This window comes from Microtus oregoni, unplaced genomic scaffold (genome assembly GCF_018167655.1).
Source record: "Microtus oregoni isolate MIOR12 unplaced genomic scaffold, Mior012 000021F_ref0000039, whole genome shotgun sequence".
Lineage (NCBI taxonomy): Eukaryota > Metazoa > Chordata > Mammalia > Rodentia > Cricetidae > Microtus > Microtus oregoni.
In genome coordinates this window covers 1,687,472-1,701,317 of record NW_024543080.1, presented here as the reverse complement: position 1 = coordinate 1,701,317, position 13,846 = coordinate 1,687,472, and positions in this window count along the sequence as shown.

Sequence of the window (13,846 nt, the reverse complement as noted above, 5' to 3'; positions counted from 1 at the left end):
AGAATTATGGGTTAATTTAAACGTAAGAGCTAGTTAGTAATAAGCCTGAGCAATAGGCCAAATGGTTTGTAAATAAATATTAAGTCTGAGTAATTATTTTTAAAGTGGCTGTGGGACTGGATAGGACAGAAAAGTCTCCATTTACACAGGAGTACTTCTGAAGAGAAAAGAAATGAGCTTATAAATCATTTCACTTTCTTCATCTTTTTTTTTTTTAAGAAAAAAAGGTTGAAGTGGGATTCCCCTACAACAAAGGTTAACTTGCCTTAGATGATATCTGAGGCATCCTTTGGCTCATGAGCACTAAAAACTAAAATACCCAGAGTTACTCATACTGACAAACAGCAGAGTTAATGCCTTTTAGGCAGCTAGGGAGGCTTACAGTGGAAGATCACAAGCCTGGATACGACGGCCTCTTCACCAGTAGAACTCAATTCTTCTATCTACAGGCAGAGGAGATGTTATTATAAAGCTATGATGGGGCTTACAGACACAAAAGGAAACTTACAGAATCTGAGACTCTAACTCACAGGAATCAGCACTGTGGGGAATGCAAGAGGCCAGTCTTCGAGACATTGTATTGGGACCAACTGGTTCTGCCCGTTTTCCTTCTACCATTCACGCTTAAGATTCAAACCTTAGGCAGGCAGGCGGATCTCTGTGAGTTCGAGACCAGCCTGGTCTACAGAGCGAGTTCCAGGACAGGCTCCAAAGCCACAGAGAAACCCTGTCTCGAAAAACTAAAAAAAAAAAAAAAAAAAAAAAAAAAAGAAAAAAAAGAAAAGATTCAAACCTTAGGGAATAACTCCATTACTCATATGATAGACTGATGATCAACTCTCATTCTGCCCCATTTCAGCATCCCTTCAACTATTGGGAAGAATAAAAATCTAAAAATTATATTTCTAAAAATTCTAAAAATTATATCCTATAAATTACAAAAAGCATAATGCAATCTTCTTTAAAACCAACATCCCAGAATGTACCTAAATCTTTAGCTATTCCTATGCATTTGTGTGAGCTGATGTCACATGAAAGATGGCCTGAGGTAGAGGCATGCTTGTCTTGTTTGCACATGTATAGCAAGGTTGTCAGAGGGTTTGTTTTCTTGCAACATGTTTAGCTGAGGTCTCCAACACCAGACATTAGCTTAACAGGTACTGAGAAGCATGCAGGACAGGAATCACTCATGTCCTATGCACTTTTCATGGCTCTGTAGCCAGTGATTCTGGCTATGGTTTCTGATCATCCAGTAAAACCTCGGGCAGCACATTCCTGGAACCAAGAGCTACAAGAATATTCAGGAGTTGGCATTGTATTTTCCAACTCTCCTCCCGATCATAATTAGATCACTCCACAGACTACTCTTGTTTTGAAAATAATTCCTGGAGCTACAGGTGTCTACTAATAAAACCTATTCTGCTTAAATATGGCTAGTTATAGTTCCATTTCAGTCAATATACCCTTGTTGTTTTTGTACCTACTTCTCAAGTAGTGATTGGGAGCCCTACCAAAGTGGCATGTCCAGAGATAATTGTTCTATGAGAAAATGAGGTGCAGGAGGGAGCTATATTATGGGTAAAATAATCAACCAGAATCCATCCTGTCAAGGAACACAATTGTAAAGAAATCAAAGCCATTTCAAGAGGGGCTTACTCAAACTTTCGCTATTTGCACATGATATGATAGTATATATAAGTGACCCCAAAAACTCTACCAGGGAACTCCTACAGCTGATAAATACCTTCAGTAATGTGGTAGGATAGAAGATCAACTAAAAAAATAGTAGCTCTCTTATATACAAATGATAAATGAGCTGAGAAAGAAATCAGAGAAACAACACCTTTCACAGTAGTCACAAATAACATAAAATATCTTGGGGTAACACTAACCAAGGAAGAGAAAGACCTATTCAACAAGAACTTTAAGTCTTTGAAGAAAGAAATTGAAGAAGATACCAGAAAATGGAAAGATCTCCCACATTCTTGAATAGGTAGGATCAACATAATAAAATGGCAATTCTACCAAAGCAATCTATAAATTCAATACAATCCCCATCAAAATCATAATACAATTCTTCACAGACCTTGAAAGAAGAGCAATCAACTTCATATGGAAATACAAAAACCCAGGATAAGCAAAACAATCCTGTACAATACAGGAAATTCTGGAGGCATCACCATTCCTGATATCAAGCTCTATTACAGAGCTACAGTAATGAAAGCTGCTTGGTATTAGCACAAAAACAGATAGGTTGACTAATGGAATTGAATCAAAGACCCAGATATTAATCAACATACCTATGAATACCTGATTTTGACAAAGAAGCTAAAATTATACAATGGAAAACCAAAAGCATGTTCAACAAATGGTGCTGGCATAACTGGATGTCAACATGTAAAAAAATGAAAATAGATCTATGTCCATACCCATGCACAAAACTCAAATCCAAATGAATTAAAGACCTCAGTATAAATCTAACCACACTGACCCTGATAGAGGAGAAAGTGGGAAGTAACCTTCAATGCATGGGCACAGGAGACCATGTCCTAAATATAAAGCCAGTAGCATAGACACTGAGAGCAACAATAAATAAATGGGACCTCTTGAAATGCAGAAGCTTCTGTAAAGCAAAGGATACAGTAAATAAGACAAAAAAGGTAGCCTACATAATGGGAAAAGATCTTCACCAACCACACATGAGACAAAAAACTGATCCCCAGAATATATAAAGAACTCAAGAAATTAGACATCAAAATTCTAAATAACCCAATTTTTAAAATGGGGTAAAGACCTAAACAGGGAATTCTCAACAGAAGAATCTCAAATGGCCGAAAGTCACTTAAGGAAATGTTCAACATCTTTAGCCATCAGGGAAATGCAAATCAAAATACTCTGAGATACCATCTTAGACCTGTCAGAATGGTTAAAATCAAAAACACCAATGATAGCTTATACTGGAGAGGATGTGGTATAAGGGGAACTCTCAACCATTGCTGATGGGAATGCAAACTTATACAACCACTTTGGAAACCAGTATGGTGGTTTCTCAGAAAATTGGGAGTCAACATACCTCAGGATCCAGCAATACATCTCTTGGGCATATACCCAAAAGATGCTCAATCATACATAAAGACATTTGTTCAACTATGTTCATAGCAGCATTATTTGTTATAGCCAGAACCTGGAAACAACCTAGATGACCCTCAACTGAAGAATGGATAAAGAAAATGTGGCACATTTACACAGTAGAGTACTACTTAGTGGGAAAAAACAATGACATCTTGAATTTTTCATGCAAATAAATGGAACTAGAAAACACTATCCTGAGTGAGGTAACCCAGACCCTAAAAGATGAATATGGTGTGTACTCACTCATAAATGGATACTAGCTATAAACAAAGGATATTGAGCCTATAGTTCATGCTCCTAGAGAAGCTAAGTAACAAGGTGAACCCTAAGAAAAACATATATAGATCTATCTAGAAAGTCAAAATAGACAAGATCACCTGAAAATATTGGGAGCAGGGGAGGGGGGGGGAGAAGGAAGAGTGGAAGGGGAAGAGGAAAGGAGATGGGGAGGCACTATGAGAACTTGAGGGAATGGGATAGTCAATATGGAGGAAGGACAGAGAGCAAGGAAAGAGAAATCTTGATTGAGGGAGCCATTATGGGGTTAGCAAGAAACCTGGCTCTAGAGAAATTCCCAGAAATCCGCAAGAATGACCTCAGCTAAGACCCTAAGCAACAGAGGAGAACTGGCCTTGCCCTGTAGTCAGACTGATAAATGTCTTAACTAGCACTATAGAACCTTCATCCAGCAACTGATGGAAACAAAGGCAGAGACCTGCATCAGAGCACTAGACTGAGCTCCCAAAGCCCAGCTGAAGAGTGGTAGAAATGAGAACAGGAACAAAGAGGTCAAGACCATGATGTGTTCACCCACTAAACAGTCTACCTAAGCTAATGGGAGCTCACCAACACCAGGTGGACTGGGAAGGAGCAAGCATAGAACCAAATTAGTCCCTCTGAATGCGGTTAACAGTTGCATGGAGCAGACTGGGGACCACTGGCAGTGGCACCAGGATTTATCCCTACTGCTTGTACTGCCTTTTTGGGAACCTATTCTCTTTGGATAATACTTTGCTCAGCCTAGATTAGTAAGGAGGTCCTTGGACTTCCCCAAAGCAATGTACCTTACCCTCTCTGAGGAATGAATTTGGGTGGGGTGGGGGGGATATGTGGAGGTAATGAGAGGAGGGGAGGGAGTGGAAACTTGGATTGGTATGTATAAAATAAGATTGTTTGCTTTTTTAAAAAACTTATATTAAAATAAGAGGAGCTTGAACTGGCCTCAGTTTTTTGAATTCCTTAACTGTTCTGAAAGTTTCATTACTTCCTGGGAGGAGTTTAACTGCCCTGTGGGAGGAGTTTAATTACTCTGTGTGGGAGGAGTTTAACTACTCTGTGGGAGGAGTCACAACTTTCCTACACTACCATCTGATCCAGGACTTTCAGCTCAAGTAAATTTGAAGACTTTTCTGTGGAATGAGATCCAGAACTGAGTCTATACTCTGTCTGTGTGCATGGGCACACATGTATTAAAAGTTTGAGTACATTGAGAAGTGAAAGAGAAGTCTCATTTGGAATCTTTACTGAAAGGTGTAAATATCATATCTACAAAAAATACTGCAAAGAAACGCAGATATTCAAGACACTATAGACTCATATTCATTTGCTGGAGAGTAAGAAACTCTCACTTCTGAGCCTTACCCAGAGTGCAATAGAAACACTCATCTTTTCAGGGCCTATTGGTTGCATTCAGAGCTTCCTGGCCGCCTCGGATAGAACTGAATTTAATTCCTGAACACATTCCAAATGCTAAGGTTCATTATCACCATAGCACCTGCTTGTTATTATGACATCTCAGCATTCTTCCCCAAGCTTAGTTTGTCCCTAGTTCTGGGATTGGTCCCTTAGGATACTAACTTTGGGCTGACAGTTGCTCTTGCCTGCCCAAATGCTAGACTGCTATTATTTCCTTCTCCATTCCAGCCAGAGCTGGGGTTTTTATTTCTATCCTGACCTGTGACTCCGCTGTTTTTCTCACTTAGCCTTTTCACACATTGAGGTCATCGTTTACGCGCACTGAAAATGCTGCTGGGACAACACTGTCATGATGATGCGCCGACCCAGGCTTGCATGTGTATTTTATGTGACACCTGATAGCGGGAAGGGAAGGAAGCAAACACTAAATGATTTCTATGATGTGTCAGGTATGTCTCATATCATAAACTCAGTGGTTTGCTTCCCAGAGCCAATCATCTTTCAGTATCCATCAATACTTTGCAGGACTACACTAGAGTTCGGCTTAATTAACCACCCCTCTTCCAGAAGAATCCTTCATCGTACTTACTTGCCTTGTTTTCAATCACTTCCATCCTGGGACCATTTCAGCTCAACCTCCCAGCGCTTGTGTTCCTTCCTGTTTTCATTCTTTCTATAGTGAAGCTCTGACCAAACCCAAGCTAGTTCTAAGGGAAATAAAAGCATACATATCCCTTTGATGCTAAAAGTGACCTTGCAGAGAAAATGCTATGGTAGCGAGCAGATTTCTAACATACCTCCTTTTCTCTAAAAGCAGGCTCACCTGTTTTGAATCAGGGGCACACTGGAAGTGAATGGGATTCTCCCAACAGGATAAAAATGAATGTGACTTATCACAGGATATCTCAAAGCTTTTCTGCTCTTCTTGGCCTTCCATGTGTCCTTTCTGAGCAGTAAGAGGATTGCTAAAAGATAAGCTCGCAAAATATGATAAAGTGCTCCTTAAGAAATTCTGGGATAACTGTGGGATGAGTGAACAGTAACATTAGCAGCTCGGAGGAGACCTCTAGCATCAGCTAAGCAGATTCTGGGTCTCCGTGGACACAGATTCCACATGCACAAACCCACACAAGGGTTCACAACACACTCTTCCACAGCATTTCAATGTTTAATGTGTTGCACTGCCTGTCCTCTCTCTGTATTCTGAAGCATAAAAACTGTTAAAGAAATAAATCTATTTTTGCAACAGGATTCCTAGTATTAGGTTTGGCCATGGCTTAGAAAATAAAAGTGTTAAGTTCCTAAAAGAACTGTGAGAATTTGGATTCAGACACCTCCCCAGGGCTTGAGGTGTTAGGACGAGGTATTTCTATGCCTCCTCTTTCCAACCACCCCCAACACAAGATGAGAAATGGGAGCCAGAAAGAATTTATCTTTGAGGGAAGTACTGGACCCTTGCTTTTAATAAAAAAACATACTATTCCCTGGAGCTCCTCCTATGGAGAAGATAAACTTTTCTTCCCTGTGTCCAAAGGAGGGCAGCTGGACAAGAATCTGTGGTGAGGTTTAAGGAGCAGCAGGGCAGTGTGTGGAAATGAAGGGGTGGGTGATGCAAAGGCATGATGGACTCATGAGGTGGTTGAGGTTTTGTTTTTTTGTTATATACCCACTGCAGAGCCTGACCGAGTCATCTGCTCAACACTTCTTAAGAGAGAAACAAGGGACACGAGGACAAAGCAGTGCACCGAAGAAGCCCTGAGGAGCTAGCAAGGGCACATCCTATACCTATCTACCAGAACCTAGCCCCTGAGAGCTAGCAGATGACAGGATTCAGAGGGGCAGCCCTGAGGTGCACACAGGGCCTGTAGTCTTGCATGGCACCACAACAGCGTGGGTAAATGCAGAACTCAGGAGAGAAATGACTAGACAATGTCACCAGCTACACATACCACAGAGTGAAGATGTGTGAAAATGGTTTAGCACATGTGCTGTGGGATAATGTTCATGTACACTATAAAGATTTGTCACTCATATTGGTTTACTACAATGCTGATTGGCCAGTAGCCAGGCAGGAAGCATAGGCAAGGTGACCAGGCTAGGAGAATTCTGGGAAAAGGAAAGACAGAGAGTCAGTCACCAGTCAAACACAGAGGAAGCAAGATGAGAAGGCCTTATTGAAAAAAAAAATAACAAGTCACATGGCTGAACATAGACAAGAATTATGGGTTAATTTAAGTTGAAAGAGCTAGTTAGTGATCAGCCTGAGCAGTAGGCCAGTTTATATCTAATTTATGTCTCTGTGTGTTTCTTTGCGATTAAATGGCTGCAGGACCAGATGGGAGAGAAACTTCTGTCTACACCTGTAGTATTCAGGCTGTAAATATCTAGTAAGCCTTAAAACCTGTATACAAGAAGGGACGTCAAAATAGACTTAAAAAGTGACAACTAACAGGGAAAACTACCATTTTTTTCATAAATTTCAAAAACTACACTTTGCTATTCGTTCTTTGTGGCAGCTGTTCCCCTGGCACTTCCAGACAGTCTACCCAGACCATCCCTAATTGACAGCTGCAGGATCACCAAATGTGATGGTTTTCAATGGCAGATTCTCATGATTAACTTTCCCCTAATTTTTTTAACTGTCAGAAGCCACTTGCTGAGAAATGTTTAACAACACGGTCTTCTGGGAGGAATAACACACCTGTTGTGTGTCCAATTTTCCAGTTTCTAGGCCATAAACACCAACTATGGCTAATGACACCAGAACTACCAAACTACCGAAATGGCACCAGAAAAAGGAAATTTAGGAAAAGATTGGCACAATTGCTCCTCAGAAACCAGAGCAAGCCATCAGTGAATTGAAATGTGATTTAGAAATACATTCATTCTCAACCACTGTCTAGCTTCAAAATGTTGTTAGATTATATCTTTGTCATTTGTGCTGTGTGTCCTTCCTCAAGCGATTCCAAAGAGTACGAAAAGAACAAACAGCACACTCGTGTGAAAACAAGATGGGGAGGAAACACAGATGAAAGGGTCCCCTTCACCAAGAAAAGTCTTGATGGATGAAACTAATTATGCATAGATTGGTGGATAATTAACACATTTTAAGGAGATAAAAAACAGTGCCAATAGCTTTAGATGCCCCTGCTGCAGTATATTTTAAACCCAAGGCCTTTGGAGTAGATTTACTGGTGGTGGCTTCTAAAGTAATTTGAGGGATAATAGGTAAAAGTGTTAATCACGCAAACCTGACAACCTGAGTTCAACCCCTGGAACTCACCATGGAAGGAAAGACCTGACTCCTGAAATTTGTCCTCTCTCTCTCTCTCTCTCTCTCTCTCTCTCTCTCTCTCTCTCACAGACACACACACACACACACACACACACACACACACTAATATAAAGTAAAAGAAATTACCTTTATTGTATAGGGTACTGACAGGACATTCTTTGCCACTGCACTGTGTGATCCTATCAGTTGCTTATGGGAACACAATTGTTTATAACACAACACTGTAAATAACAAAAGATTCTAGGGTTCTTACACCAAAGAAAAAGGTGCCATATTCTCCAAGATAGTACAAGGATATATTTGGGACAAGTCTCTGATGTCCAGAGATCTAGTATTAGCTGTTTCCAGACTAAGCTTCTCACTGGGGGTCTCTGTGTAATTCAGATCTTTGGCTATAGACCAAGTGGAGAAGAAAATGACCAGAGCACAATTAAGGTGTTTTGTCAAAGAATGTGATAAAAAAGACTATATCTATCACTGCTATTTCATAGAGGAAAATACCAGAAAATCAGACTGTTTTCAATCAAAACCAACAACAAAGAAAGATTCAACAGCATGACCTCAATTTCACATCTACATTAAGAATTCAAGAAGAACAATTTTGAAGTCATTTCTGAGTAGAAGAGTTTATCACTGGCCCAATTCAATTTCATGTTGAACTAAGGCCAAGTCAATTTTTAAAAAAATATCACAGCAAAGACTGTATTCTCACATAGAACTTTAATAGAAGTCTACTTTGCTTTTGATGCGCTATGTTTACACAGTGATTATGTCCTTATGAAGTTCGGTGAACAGCATGAGGTCAGGCCAATTAGAAGAAAACATGAAGCCCTTCCTGCACTGGTGAGTCTGCTTCTCCTATCTGCAATCTTCCCATTCCACGATGAACAGGGCCACGGTTTGCTGTGGGTATTTAAAAGCCTCACTCTGCCTTACTAAAAAGAAGAGTTTATTTTCAAAATTCCATCTGAATCCCTTTGTAGGTACATGTGATATGATCTCACATCGCCAAAATGAAAAGTCAGAGTTAGGGAATCATACTTTCTCCCGACTGCCCTTTGGTCATAAGCCAATCTCCTCCTCTTCTTAGGCAGACAGGCAGATTATAAATGGACAGGTGGTGACTGATAGATGATAGATACCAAGCAAATAGGTAGATAGGATCAAGATAGGTTAAAGTCCCTCCATGGGACTCCACCCACATCTAAAGAGCTTCTCCAGTAACACAGAGATAGAAGCTATCTTGGTTAAGAACTTCTCGATCCAATATTTGCCAGATTGGCAGAGGAGAAAGCCCAACCAAGAAAATTAATTTTGTGAAATAACACAGACAGGATGTGACCTCAAACCTAAAGGCCAACTCTGAGTATGTCATGAGTATGTGCCTACCTCAGACTTCACCTCTTGCTCAAGTAGTTTCAGCAATGTTCCCTGTGAACTTATTAAACTGAATGGGGCCAACTAGGGACTCTAAGAGTAAAGCGACATCCATTTTGGCATGGCTTTATGGATATGGCCCCTTTTGGAAAATAGATGATCACCAGGTACTCAAGGAACTTTCATAATTGTGAGCAAAAGTAGGGCAGCTGTATGCAGGATGGGGCCAGAGGGCTATTTTACGGATTCCCTGAAGCTCATCTTTAGACGACGAGGCCCAGTTTTGTCACGCTGGCCTGATGGGGATGTGCTTTTAAAGACCCCAGGCTAACTCAGGTAGATCAGAGCTGCAGAAGGCTCTGCTTCTGCAAATACAGCTGCAACCATGTTTCCAAGAGCAGAGTGGCTCCTTTCAGCCATATTTATTTAGACGATGAGGCTCTGTCACTGTCCTCGTAGAGTTAAAGTCAACACTGCTGACCTAGATACAAAAATTCGTTTGGAGCTATTGCCTCCATGACATTTGAGGCAGCTGACAAGTGAGAACATGAAGAAATGCTACAGATTTTGAATTGTAGAACTATAGTAGTTGAAAAATGTTTGGAAAGGAAAAGAAGTCAACTTCAATAATAACCAAAGACATAAGGTATCAATTTTTATCTAATTGATACTTCTTCAATGATATTATCCAGTAGAGAATAACAAGGAAAAGGAAACAAAAATAAATGTATTTACTTGTTAAATATGCATCTAATAGATACAATATACTTAACATAGATGTTAGCAATGCAGTAATGAACATCCTTGTTGACAGATATTGCTAGATAGACAGACAGATAGATAATAAGTAAGTAGGTAGATAGGATCAAGATGAAAACAACAGCTTTGCTTTAATTGGTCTTACACTTTTAAGATAAAATAATAAATGATCAAAATGACTTTTGTATTCATGTTCCTGTATAAAGTCCAATAGAAATCTTCATAAACAATGACAGGAGAAATGTCCATATCAGGTATGTAGAGCAATGCCTCTCAAAAGACATGATATTTGAGAGGTGATGGCAGTGCAAGGGCATTTTTAGTTTCAAAATCATGCAAAGGGGATGATATGCCTAAAAGTATTTGATGTGGCATTGAATGTATTCTATTATACAATCGTAAGAGATTAGAAACAACATAGAAGGTTGTTCTTTGCTTGGATTGCTTTTTCTGGAAGAAAGAGCTGCCATATTGTGGGTTGTCCTATATAGAGGACCAAGCAGTCGACAATGGAGACCCCAAGCCAACAGCCATATGAAAACCCTTGGAAGGCACCTGGTAATGGCCAAACCTTCTGACTTTGGTGGTAATCCTGATCCACCTACCTAAGCTTTGCTAAAGTTCTTCAACTACAGGAGACTAAATTCATAAACTAGTTTAACCTGGCCCAAATGGTCTTTGACATTTGAAACTCTGTGTTTTAGATTTGTAATCTAGTCCCCCTACTGCTCCTAGCTATCTCCATGCCCTTCTCTGACTCTCAACAGTGACATCTCTATGGCTTTTTCTCAGACACACAGTAAAAGTTGTGTATTTTAAACAATTGTACTAGGCCAAATATCTTCATTCTGCCAAACCAAAAAATGCACACCTACATGAATGAGGTTTATAATAAAAACTATTTGAGAAGGGCATTGATGTTCAAATTTCACTTGAAGACTGGCTGTGCATTGACATCTTGAAGGCTGTAGGACATCCCGCAGGAAAGAATTTTGTTGGCTTTAATATTAATCAAAGTTTAGGTAATTATCTATTCTTGTTTCTATACTTTGATTCTTTATTGCATGAGCAGTGGCTATGCAATACTTTAGGAAAAATTATTCCCATTAAAACAACTAAAATTATGCGGTTTGCTACATTGTTATTGCTATTGGGCTAATAGAGAAATGACTTGGAAGCATACATAAGTCATTTTAATAGAGGAAGCTTTGCCTGGTCTTGTGAGTTAGGGACTTTTTTTTTGGTTCAGAATCAATATTGTAAAATGGTTACAAATCCAACACAATCCCCAATAGTATTTAACAATATTATGGAAAAATACCGGGAAATCTGCATTAAAACATAAAATACTCTAAAGAGCCAAACCAATTCTAAGCAGGAAGAGCTGTTTTGGTGATATCACGATACCTGAGCTCAAATCACACTACAAAGCTATAATAACAAGAGCAGCATGGTACTGATACAAAAGCAGACAAGTGTACTGATGAATAGAGTACAGGATACAGAATAAGCTTACCAGCTACAACTACTTACTTTATTGACAAAGATGTTTAATTAGAGGGGGAAAAACCTATTCAACAAGTGGTTTGGGAAAGAATCAGATATCCACATAAGGAAATATGATGCTAGATCCATATCTTTCACCCTGCACAAAAATCAGTTTGAAGTATGTCATAGACCTGGAAGTCCGATCCACTGGTGGGAAACAAAGGCAGAATATTCAGCATAGGAAAAACTGATTTGTCAAGGATTCTAATAGTAAAGGAAATCATCTTAAGTATTTACACTAGATTACATATAATTAAGAAGCTTCTGTATGCCAAAAATATAATAATGGCAAAGTGAAGAACCTGCAGGATAGGAGAAAAATCTTTCCTAGCTATCAACAGACTGGGGATTAATGTCTATAATATAAAGTACTACAAAAAATATCAACAAATAGAGCCAAATGTTACAATCTATCAAAGAAAAGAAGATATCTCAGGTAGGGTATTGAAATTCATGCAGTAAAAGGACTCTTGCAAGAAGGAGTAGACAACAGGAGTTGAATAAAGAGCAGTAAGGAAAGGGATCAAAGAAGAACAAAGTACATATGAAAATGCCGCAATAAACCCCTGGCTTTGGGTGCTGTCTAGACGCTAATTAGAAATGCAAAGAATATTTGCCTTGCTTCCTTCTGTGTTATAATCCATTGCCAAACACAGGTGTATAGGGAAGTCATTCCTCAGTAGCAATCACTACCACAATTTTAAGACTTTGCCAAGCTTCCCCCTCCTGTCTAACCAGCATCCAAATCAGAAAGCATGACTATTTACATGTTAGCTTCTAGAAAGCAGATCAAAAAGATTAGAACAAGAAGAAAAAATGGATATACACATAATGATGTGATTATTGGCTCATTAGGTAGTAAAAATACAGTTCTTGTAGGAATAAAGATTACGACAAACTTAACTCGTTTCCTGGAGTGTTAATCGGTTGGAGACCAAGTCTCTAACAAATATAAATGTTATAAATGTTCCTTTCTTTATCAAATAAATCCTACGCATTAGCAGAATATGCTGGCTACAATTCAGAGCTGTATCACAATTCAAAATGAATTCTTATGCCTTGGCCTGGCATCAGGGTTAAAGGAACCAGGACAGATAGACCTGGAGGAGGTGAAACCTGCAAAGCCACCTGGTACAGGGTTGGCTCTTGGTTACAGAAGATTCTGTTCAGAGTAAAGCCTGTATCCCACAAATACCATGACCTATGGTATCTGAAAGTCCAACCAAGAAGTTTAGGGTTTTGCTGTTCAAACTATGACCTCTAGATTGGCCTGGCAACACCAACACCTTCTGGGAATTTGCTTTAAAATCAGAATTTTTTAAGCCATGTGTAGATGCTATATGAACTAGCATATTTAAAAAGAAGAAAAGAAAGAAGCTATTGTAATCTGCAAAGATTGCATGTACAATAAGCTCACTAGAACTAACTACCCACTGTGGTTGACAGAGTCTTTGCAGTCAAAGTCTATTGTGGATCCAATGGAGATTTTCACAAAAATAGAAGAAAAAAAAACTCTAAAATTCAGATAGAGTCACAAGAGACCAAAGGAGACAAAACCGTTTTGCAAAAGAGGAACAGATATGGACTCATGGAATTTCTGATTCCAAAGAGTAAAACTAGATACAAAACCAATGAGCAGACAAGCGCACACATATGCTATTTCATATGAGATCAAACAATCTTCACAAGCTTTTGGAAAACATAGACGGAGACCAAATTGGATCCTAATCTTATACTGTACACATGAAACCAAAAATGAATGAATGACAAGCATGAGATATGAAACTATAAAAATACCACATCAGGAAACGTCTCCTTGGCATCGATGGACCCTGGCAGCCTTGTTTTGAATCTGATGTGTAAAGCACAGGCAACAAAAGTAAAAGAATAATTGGGATGGGAACAGACCAAAAACTTCCGTATGACAACAAAAGTAAGTAAAAAATAATAAAAAAAAAAATCCCATTGCCATGGCAATACTAAGATAAGTTAACTTAGAGGGGGAACGTCAATTTTTAGATGGCAGGAGAAGTCTCAAGC